This window comes from Protopterus annectens, chromosome 3.part1 (genome assembly GCF_019279795.1).
Source record: "Protopterus annectens isolate FY-2018-M chromosome 3.part1, PAN1.0, whole genome shotgun sequence".
NCBI classification, from domain to species: Eukaryota; Metazoa; Chordata; order Ceratodontiformes; family Protopteridae; genus Protopterus; species Protopterus annectens.
Window position 1 is genome coordinate 1,033,572,049 of NC_056732.1, and position 10,780 is coordinate 1,033,582,828.

Genomic DNA, 10,780 nt, shown 5'->3' on the forward strand with positions numbered 1-10,780 from the left:
TATAGGATCATAGGATAACAGGATCATAGGAGGTTACTAGGCTAACGGCCCCAGGGCCTTACATACCTAGGCAAGTTCAACCCATGTTCTCAAAGGTGCCTGGTTCAAGCAGACACTAAAATCAGCACCTATTGCCCCTACCCAAGAGGGACACAGATGGAACTCCCAGGTGAATTTCTGGTTACCTATCCAATCATCTAAATTATGCTTAAATAGGGCCAACAAGGGGCTTTGTTTAACATGAATAGAAAGTTTTTTCCAAAAGTGGGGCAACCTCTGTGAAACAAATCTGTCTCTCCAGCAAGTTCTGTTGATGTCATATACCAGATTAAGGTCCTTTGAGCAAGTGACCCATGTGCCATTTGACTTGTGAATGTGCAGCATTTCCATTAAAGCTGGGTCAGAGATTGCTCTATATGCAAGGCACAGGTCACCTCTGAGCAGTCTGGATGACACAAAGTAAAGTGACAATTATTTCAATCTGTCAACATAAGACAGATCTTGAAGACCCTGAATTTTCTTTGAAAGGAACCTTTGTGGTCCCTCCAATTGCTGTAGGTGTTTGGAAAGGAACATACCAAAGGGAGCACTGCACTCTGTTATTGGCCTGATGATGGAAGAGTACAGGGGAAATATGGAATGCTTCCTGAATTTGCATGTCATCCTTGCTCTGGTCCCTGCTAATATTCTTTGTATCATTTTAATTTTTTAGTATATTTACGGCCAAAGAAAGCACAATAACAATTATTGGTAAGCTGCCATTGTGGGCCATTTTAAGCCTACCTAATTTTCCTTGATAAAGATCAAACCATGTACCTCTTACCTATGAAGTAAACACCTTAACCATTATGCCAATGATTAAGCTACTTTTTTTCAAAATGTTTTTATTCATTTTATAGCACAATAGCTTAACAGTAGAGTAACAAGAAAAAACAAATAAACCATATACAATGTCCATAACAATAAAAAAAAAACAATATACATAGGAGAACAGGTAATATTTCTCTAACAGATTAGACAATTTTGTCCAACCAATTAAATGATGAGTTATGCTGTTAGTCCTTGCTTTTATAGTAACAATCTCATTTTTACAAATGTATTTCACAAGATGAATAAATACAACTTTAAAGGCAGGAGTAGATTGGGATTTCCAGTTTTTAGTAACAATTTTCCTTTCTATAGAGAGCTTTCTCTTTTGCATAAATATTGCATCATATTAAATTTCTTTTTTATTTCCCATATCCACATTTCTTCTTCGGATGTCTCCTCCTCTTTCTCCTTACTTGGGGGACTCATTGTTCCATCATGCTGTGGTATAACCTCTGTTAGACTTTCTACATTACATCCTTCACTTTGCAAGTAGTCCATAAATTCAGCTTCTATTTTTTTTATTTCTACTTTACTAATCTTCTGTTCTATGTCCATCTTTGTGATCTTATTTTCTGCATTGTGAAATTTTCCATATCCCATATAGGCTTTGTCTGCTTTTCTATTTAAATATTTTTGGGACTGCTTTTTTTGTATTGATTAACTTAGGTTTTAGTTGGCATAATGGTAAAGGTCTTCACCTCCCATGCGCAAGGTGCAAGGTTCAATCCTGACCTGCAACCAATGCCTGTTTGGAGTTTGCACGTTCTCCCTGTGTCTCTGTGGGGTTTCTCCCATGTCCGAAAAACATGCTGAGTGTTTCCATCTCAAACTCATCAATGAATGGAGCTGTGGGCAGCAGCACAGACTCTACATGGTGCTCTATAGGGGGAAAAGTTGTATAGACCAACCCCTCTGGGCATCTACTGCGGTGTGCAGTATCCTCAAGATAGGAGAACATGGATCACAAACTGCGTGCCGTGGCAGGGCTAGGCACTCGGTGTAAAATATGGCTCTAGGTGATTCAGTCATGTTGACTAATGTCGCCAAAAATAGGCATGGGTAGTTACCGGTGATAAGTGGGTTGAGGACCCGGCCTACTCTGACCCATGCCAGGAACCAGTGCTACTGGTAGGAGGGGTATATGTGCCCCAATTGGCCAGTGTGTGCCTGCCATAAAGCCCAGCAGCCCTGGGTCAGTAAGCTACTGGCTGGCCGGTGTCAATTTGCCCAGCCTGGGTTACCTGGGATGGCTCTGTTGAGTGAAAGCTGGATGTAAAACCAACCAACATGCCAAACATGAACTGAGAATTGCTATGCTTAATATAGGTTCACTGACAGGACGCAGCATGGAAGTGGATGACATGATGATATGGAGGAGGCTGGACATCCTATGTATCCAAGGGATGAGATGGAAGGGCAGTGCAGCAAAGTCACTTGGCTTGGGATCCAGACTCTACTATTCAGGAGGGGGACAGAAATAGTGTAGGAATTGTGGTGAGAGAGAAGCTTCAGAAGGCAGTGAGGGATATCATCAGAATTAATGACAGACTCTGGCAGTCAGACTCCAGTGTAATGATAGGGCAGTATTCATAATCTCAGCCTATGCCCCATAGCAGGGTTGTGATAGTGAGGAAAAGAGTGCATTCAGACAGCAGTTGCAGGACCTACTACATAAAGCAGGGCAACATGAACTGGTGTTGATAATGGGTGACTTGAATGCACATATTGGGACAGACAGAACAGGCTATGAAGACTGCCTGGGCCAACATAGGTTGGGCAATTAGAATAAAGAAGGAGAAGCCATTCTAGACTTCTGTCTGGCAAATGGCTTGATAGTAGCCAACACATGGCTCAGAAAGAAAGACAGTCACAAGACCATATACAAGAGTAGTCAACATGCAAATCAGATAGACTTTGTCCTAGTAAGGAAAAGGCACCAGGGTAGAATCCATGATTGCAAAGTCATCCCCAGTGAAACAGTCGGCCCACAACGTAAACCACTAGTTGCCACAATCAGCTGCAAGCAGTGGTCAGAGAAGGCTCTCAGGTCAACAAAGACCAGGCTGAAGACCTGGAAGTTGACAGGAGAGAAAGTACAACAGTTCAGGGAATTAATCAAGGCTCTAGCACCCCAAGAAGAGGAGGAAGTAGGTGGAGTTGAACAAGAATGGCAGCACCTAAAAACAGCATGTGTTAGGACTACAGAAAAAATATGTGGCCGAGCCAGGTATGGAAATAAGGTACATAAGGAAAGCTGTTGGTGGAATGCAGAAGTCCAGGAAGCCATCAGAAGAAAAAATGGGTTCAGGAAGAAGTGGGAGACAGAAAAGACTGACCAGGCTAGGAAGGACTACTGGTTAGCTAACAAAGAAGCTAAGAAATAAGTTGCAATAGCAAACAATAGGGCATCAGAGGCATTGTACCAATTTCTGGAAAGTGACTCAGTAAAGGGCACAAAGAAACTATATTATGTTGCAAGGCAAAGAAAGAAAGATAAAGAAGATAGTCAGACACCATTCATAAAGGATAGGTTCATAGGTTCATAGGTTCATACTAGGCTATCTGCCCGAGGGCATTTACAAGCCTAGCCCATAGTTTTGTGGCTTACGCCACCCTTTTAGTATGGGGAACTATACCCATTATTTTGCTGTGCCTCTGTTGAGCAGTGACACTGAGGTAATCCCTGGGGTATATCTGCGATCTCCCATCCATTGGTCAAGATTTCTCTTGAACAAGGCCAGCGAGGTGCTCTGCCTCACATATACCGGGATTTTATTCCACAGCATAGGGAGTCTTTGGGTGATGAATCTATCCCTCCAGCACGTCCTATTAATAGCCGTGTCGAGGTTTAAGTCTCGCCCTTGTGGCTCTGATGGATCTAGATTTTTGAGGTGAAGCATATTCATCAAATCTGGGTTTGACATGGCCTTGTATGTTAGGCAAAGGTCACCTCTGAGCAAGCGTGGCGACTGAATAGAGCTGGAGTTCTTTCAGTCGGGCAGCATAGGACAGATGTTTGAGACCCTTTATCCTTTTGGTGAGGAACTTTTGTGGCCTCTCCAGCTGCTGCAAGTGTCGGGTCAGATACATTCCGAATGGGGCATTGTACTCAATCATTGGTCTGATGAGTGATGAGTATAGGGAGACTATGACCTCCCTTGATCTAGATGAGAATCCCTTCATGATAAGGTGGGCAATGTAGAAGGTCTTCCTAACTACTTTAGCTACATGGGTGTCGAATGACAGACTACTATCAACCTGGGTCCCCAGGTCCCTGATGACTTCTTCTGTGCTCAGTGGATTGCCACCTATTTGGTAGCTAGGGGTAACCTTGTTTTTCCCGAAGGGTATGACTATGCATTTTGGCATTTAACTTTAGGCCATGGCTCTGGCACCAGTTATCCATTTCTGTGAGACCCTTCTGAAGGATATCTGTGTCAGATGTGTTTTCTACTATGGCCCAGTTTGCAGTCATCTGCAAACTTTGTCAGCCATAACCCTCCTGTGTTTGCTTGTACTTGGAAAAGTAGATGCCAAACAAGAGTGGGCCCAGGACTGAGCCCTGTGGTACACCACTTGTGACAGGCTTTGAGTCTGACATGGCGCCAGCAACTCTGACCCTGTGGGTTCTGTCACTCAGCCAGTTTGCAACCCATCTTGTGATGTATGGGTTAACATTTAAGCTGATGAGTTTTTCAATGATACCCGAGTGGGGTATTGTATCAAAGGCCTTCGCCAGATCGAGGTAGGCTGTATGGACTGCCTTTCCCTCATCAATGGCTTTGGTGACTGTTTCGAAAAAGTCAACCAAGTTTAGAAGGCATGATCTGCCTTTGACAAAGCCAAACTGGGATGGATCCAAAGTCTGCAAATTTCCTATGTCTTTATTTATGAGGTCCATTATGATCCTCTCCATGGCTTTGCAGATAAGGCTTGTCAAGCTAATGGGCCGGTAATTTCCAGGGTCGGTGGAGGCACCGCCTTTGTGAAGTGGGACCACAGTTGCAGTGCACCACTCCCTGGGTATGTATCCAGAGGTAAGACTATGATTAAACAGCTGTCCTAGCTGTGGGTTTAATTCCTCGTTGAGTTCATGGAGCACACAGCCGGGGACACCATCAGGTCCCATGGATGCTGTGTTTTTTGCTTTGGAGAGAGCAGTTCTCACTTGGGCGTTGGAGATGTTTGGCGGGCTGCAATCCCTTGGTATAGATATCCCTCCTTTTGGGGGGGGGGAGAAGTTTGCACTGAACCTGTCAGCCAGTATGTTGGCAATGTCTGTAGGATCAGTAATCTTCACATCATTTTGAACTAGTTCTGAGCATATCTGGGAGTTTCCTCCCAGGTTTCTAACATAGCTAAAGAAGGCCTTATGATTGTCTTTTGAGTCTTTAGCTATTTTTCTCTCAAAATTTGCTTTGGATGATTTTATGAGAGCTCTTAGTTTATTACTTATAGTGATCAAGGGTGTCTTACCTTTTAAGGATTTTGCTCTATCTTGTAGTAGCTTCCTCCTTTTGTTGTAGAGTTTGTTTATGGCTGGGGTCCACCAGACTGGACGCTTGCCTTTGGTACAAAGAGTCTTTGTTTTGCTTGGGATTGCCTTATCCATGCAGTCCTGCAGGTGCTGGTAGAAGGCATTTGTAAGTGATTCAGCGGCTTGAGTACTGTTTTCCGCCGGCTCGGGGGCCTTAAAGGAGACCACACTAGTCTTTAGAAGTGTGAAGTCGGCTTTCAAGAAGTTTTTTACTGTGGTCTTTTTTATTTCAGGTGGGGGTGGGATGAGGACCTCCAGCGAGATTAGTTTGTGATCTGATCTCACCAGTGAGGGGTATACTTCCAGTGTTGAACATTGTGCTCCCATGTTCGTGATGATGAGATCAAGTATGTTTTCTCCTCTTGTGGGGATGGTGACTAGTTGTTCCATGGCATTTGAGTTTATAAATTCCAGGAACTTTTGGGCTAGGGTGTTTGGGCTTGAGTAGTGTTCCCAGTCTATATTAGGGTAATTGAAGTCACCTAGTATGATGGTGTTTGGTGATACATTTATCCCCTGTAGTGTTTTCAGGAAGGCCATCTGAGGTTCCTGAGTTTGTGAGGGTGGCCTGTAACATGCTACAATTTGCAGAGCAGTCTTGCCTATGGTTAATTGCACCTGGATGGTCTCCGATGCATCGTGTGTTGCCACCAGTCTTGAGGTGTGGGTGTCCTTGATGAATATGGATACCCCCTCTCCTTTCTTGGTATTGTCCAGATTTTGGGGCCGGAACGCATGATAAGAGGTAAAACCTGATAGTGCTGGGGTGCTCTCAGGAGCCTTGAACCAGGTTTCTGTCACTGCACAGACATCGATGTTCTCCATACTGAGAAGGGCCTCGAGTGCGTGCATTTTGAGATTTAGACTTCTGGCATTGAGCAGCATTACCCTTAGTTTTTTCCTTTTTGTGTTCTAGGGTGGTAGGTTTAGAATTTGAGCCTTGCCTAAAAAAGGCACTATGGGGGTGGCAAGAGCCTTTGCCAATATCCGGAATCCCAGGGGTGACAGGTGCAAGCCGTCCCTTGTGAAGCAGCGTGGCTTGTCCAGCATGTCATCCCAGGCAGACAGACATTGGATCCCCTTTGAATGACACCAGAGTTTAAGCCAATTGTTAAAGCTGATCATCTTATCTCTGTATTGTGGCATCATTCTTGGTGAAGGTAGGATACTGCTCAAGGTCAGGGTCATACCTGCCTGGGCTACATAATCAGAGAGCTCCTCAATGTCTCTTTTCATGTAGTCCAAGGAGGTACGTCTCAGGTCGTTTACACCAGCGTGGACAATGACTGAGTCGTATTTGTACCTGCTGTTGAGAGACCTGAGTGCTTGCGTTATGTGGCGGATTCTAGCGCCCGACAGGCAGCTTACTGTGACCTTCTCCTTACTCAGTCTGGTGAGCGGGACGTCAGTGTGTCTGACTATGGAGTCACCAATGACTAGTGTGTCTGGCATTGTGTTTGGCCTTAAGGGCTGTGACTGTTTGACACTCTGACTGTGAGGTCTATGTGTTGCAGGTGTTGTGTTCTGAGGTGGTGGTTGTTTGGGTGTCTGCTTTGGTGGCCTCTGCTGTTTTGGTAGATTTTGATCAGAGCCGAGTATGTCTTTGTGTGTTTATGTGTATGATTTGAGGTTGTGATGGTACTATGTGAGACTGGGTCTATAGTGTGTGTGGTAACCTTCTCCTCCTGACTGGTCTTGCCAGTCCTATGTTGAGAGAGCTCAGCCTCCATTTTGGCCGTATAGTTGCATCTCTCGCATGTATTTGTGTTTTGTGGGAGGAGGAGAGGGTTGTCTGTGTACATGAGGCAATTGTAACATTGCCTCAATATTCCCAGGTTCACCAGCTGAGCAGGAGAGGACACTAGCAACTGATCCCTCGACATGCTAGAAGGACTAGACAAAAAAACAGCAACAACCTGTTCACCAGCCCAGAGGACATCAATGGCAGATGGAAGGAGTATTTCCAGCAGCTTCTGAATGAAGAAAACACCACAGAAGCTGTACTACCCCAGAAACAGCCTACAATGAGAGAAGAAGAGGAGCCCACCCTAGAAGAAGTAAGAACAGCACCAAGGAAGATGAAGTCAGGGAAAGCAACAGGCTCAGATGAGGTTACAGCAGATATAAAGATGTTGGGTAAGATAGGGGAGAAATGGCTCCTGAGGGTAATAATAGCAGTGTGGAGAGAAAGGCGTATCCCAGATGACTGGAGAATAAGCATACTCATGCCAGTGTACAAGAACAAAGGGGACATCCACAACTGTGGGCAGTACAGAGGCATCAAACTCCTATCGCATTGCATGAAAGTTCTGGAGAGGGTGATTGATAAACGAATACGCAGAGTAGTAGAATGTAAGATGGGAGATGAGCAGTTTGGATTCAGATCAGGATGCAGCACAATTGACCCAATGTTTGCATTAAGACAGATACTTGAGAAGAAGCTAGAGATGAGGAGAGAGTCCAACTGGGCATTCCTAGACTGGAGAAGGAATATGACAATGTCCCACGAAAGCTGATCTGGGCAGTACTGCAGTGGTTTATAGTCCCAGAAACATTAGTAGAATTAGTGCAGGCTGTGTAAAAGGACCCAATGACTCAAGTACGAACAGTGTTCGGCCTCACAGAGGGGTTCCCAGTGGGAGTGGGTGTACATCAGGGTTCAGCTCTAAGCCCACTGCTGTGCATACTGCTGAAGGACTACATTAGCAAACAGGTTGGAGGGGACAGATCAACAAAGCTGCTGTATGAAGATGGTGTGGCAGTACAGGCAGACTCTGAGCTAGAACTTCAGCAAAGGATAGGAGAATTGAATGCAAATCTGAAGACACACGGAATTAAACTAAGCACAGAGAAGACTTTTTTAATGGCAGCAAACTGATGAAATCAGAAGAAGCTGAAAATAGAGATAGAAGGGAAGATAGCAGAACAGGCAAACAGCTTCAAGTATCTGAGAGGGGTAGTTGAGGAGAAGGGTAGTCTGAATGAAGAGGTCAAAGATAGAATTAGAGGGGCTGCAGCCAACTGGCATAGGGTATCAGATGTAGTCTATGACAGAAGAATGCCAAAGAAGCTGAAAAGTAAGGTGTACAAGACAGTGGTGCGACCAGTACTACTTTATGGTACAAAAACCTGGGCAATAAAGGCAGAACAGTTGAATAAGCTAGAGGTGATGGAGATGAAGTGCCTGAGAAAGATGGTAGAATGCACACTGTGGGACAGATGAAGAATTGAGGACATAAGAGCAGAAGCCAAAGTAACTCCAATTGCAGGAAAGCTCAAAGAGAACAGATTACGGTGGTTTGGGCACATGCAGAAAAGCAGAAGACACTCGGGTGTGGAAGATTTGGGACAGACAGGAAGAAGGTAAGAGGAAGCAAGGACGTCCAGCAAAGAGGTGGATTGTGTGAAAGAAGATCTGAGACAGTCAGACATGAGTGTTGAAGAAGGCAGGAGTGTGGCACTGAATCAAGAGAGTTGATGACAGTTAACACGATACCCAGACCCCATGTAGATAATGGGAAAAAGGGGGCTGATGATGATGATGATGATGAGATATGTATGAAGTTGTTATATCCTGGGAAATAAGTAGACCACACGGTTTATGGAGTTGTAAGGCCTTTCTTTATTAAGAGCCTCCAGGTGCGCACCCATGCTTCTTCACACAACTTCTGCAAGTCATACATCCACCAGAACCAACAAGTTACCAGAGAATACAGAACCAACAGTACATGCTGAATTCCCCACACAGTGCCCCTACAGTACAACAACCACATTACCAGCCTGAATACTACATTCCTCCCCTTTTAAGCTAAGACACAATTTCCTACATTAGCAAAACTAGGGAACAAGTTCCATAATGCATTTAATCACTTACTTGTAAATAACAGGCTAGTTATTGACTGGTTACCATACCATCTACTATTTTTTAGGCTGGTAATCTATACATGCACTTTTGTTAACATTGATAGTCCTTCAAGTAACTAGGTTTAACCAGCACACGCTTAGAACAGCGCAGTGGTACCACCTTAGGTGACTCCGGTGTCACTGTTACCACTTCAGGTATCGGTGTGTCCTTCCCTGGCACGGTTGGATCCTCAGAAACCTCTCCTTCCACGTCCTGGCGGTCTCCCTCAATTTGCGATCCTCCTGCCACTGCGAGCCCTGGTTCCGAACTTAACGGTAGTTCCGAGGCCGGCAGTTCCATGGCATCCTTCTTCTGTTCGCTCCTCAGAATTTGGTCTACATGTCTCCTCACCAAGAAATCTCCATTCAACCTCACCTGGTACGATAATGGACCTGTGCTCTTGACAATGAACCCTGGAATCCACTTAGGTCCATAACTGAAATTTCGCGTCATCACTGCATCTCCCTCCAGAAAACTTCGCTCTCTCCGTCGTCTATCATGACATTCTTTTTGCCTCCACTGGGTCCCCTCCACCTTAGCCCGGACATTTGGATACACTAGATCCAGCATGGATCTCAATCTCCGTCCTTGCAACATCTCGGCAGGTGACAAACCCGTGGTAGATAGTGGTGTAATACGGTAGTTGAATAACACCCTAGACACTTTTGCTGCTATACTTCCTTCTCCAGACTTTTTCATCATGGCTTTAAAAGTCTGAACCACCCTTTCAGCACAACCGTTTGTAGCTGCATGGTAGGGTGCTGAGGTAATGTGTACGATTCCATTTTTTCTCAGAAAACCCTTGAACTCTTCACTCGTGAAACATGAAGCATTATCGGATACAATAGTCTCAGGCAGTCCTTGGCTACTGAAACTCCTCCTCAAACATTCAATGGTAACGAGCGAAGTGGGTGTCTTGACTTGATAGGCATCCATCCATTTCGAATGAGCATCCATGATTATCAAAAACATGGCCCCCATGAAAGGTCCTGCATAGTCTATATGAAGTCTCTGCCAAGGTCTACTCGGCCACTCCCATGGATGTAGTGGCGCCGCCACCGGCAAGTTGCGATGTTGTTGACATGTTTTACACTCATTCACAACGACTTCAATCTCGTGGTCCAACTTGGGCCACCAAAAATAACTTCGGGCTAAGGCCTTCATTCGGGTAATGCCCACATGACCTTGGTGCAACTGCTGTAAAAGTGCCCGTCTTCCTGGGGACGGAATTATCACTCGTGCCCCCCACAATACGCATCCATCTTGCACACTCAGCTCTGTTTTTCTCACTTCATAAGGCCGAAAAACTGGATCCGTTTGTTGGACTGGCCAGCCTTGCTGAACCCACTGAAACACTCTAGCAAGCACCGGGTCTTTGTGTGTCCAAACACTCAGTTCTCTGGCAGACACCAACGTGATGTCTTCCATCATCAAAACTCGGTCCTCCGCTTCCTCTTCCTGGAGATGCC

At 45.1% G+C, this 10,780-nt stretch overlaps 1 pseudogene; it reads right to left on the minus strand.

Moving 5' to 3' along the window:
- Window positions 1–628: 628 nt before the first annotated feature.
- Window positions 629–729, minus strand: LOC122799010 (annotated as a pseudogene).
- Window positions 730–10,780: the final 10,051 nt, after the last annotated feature.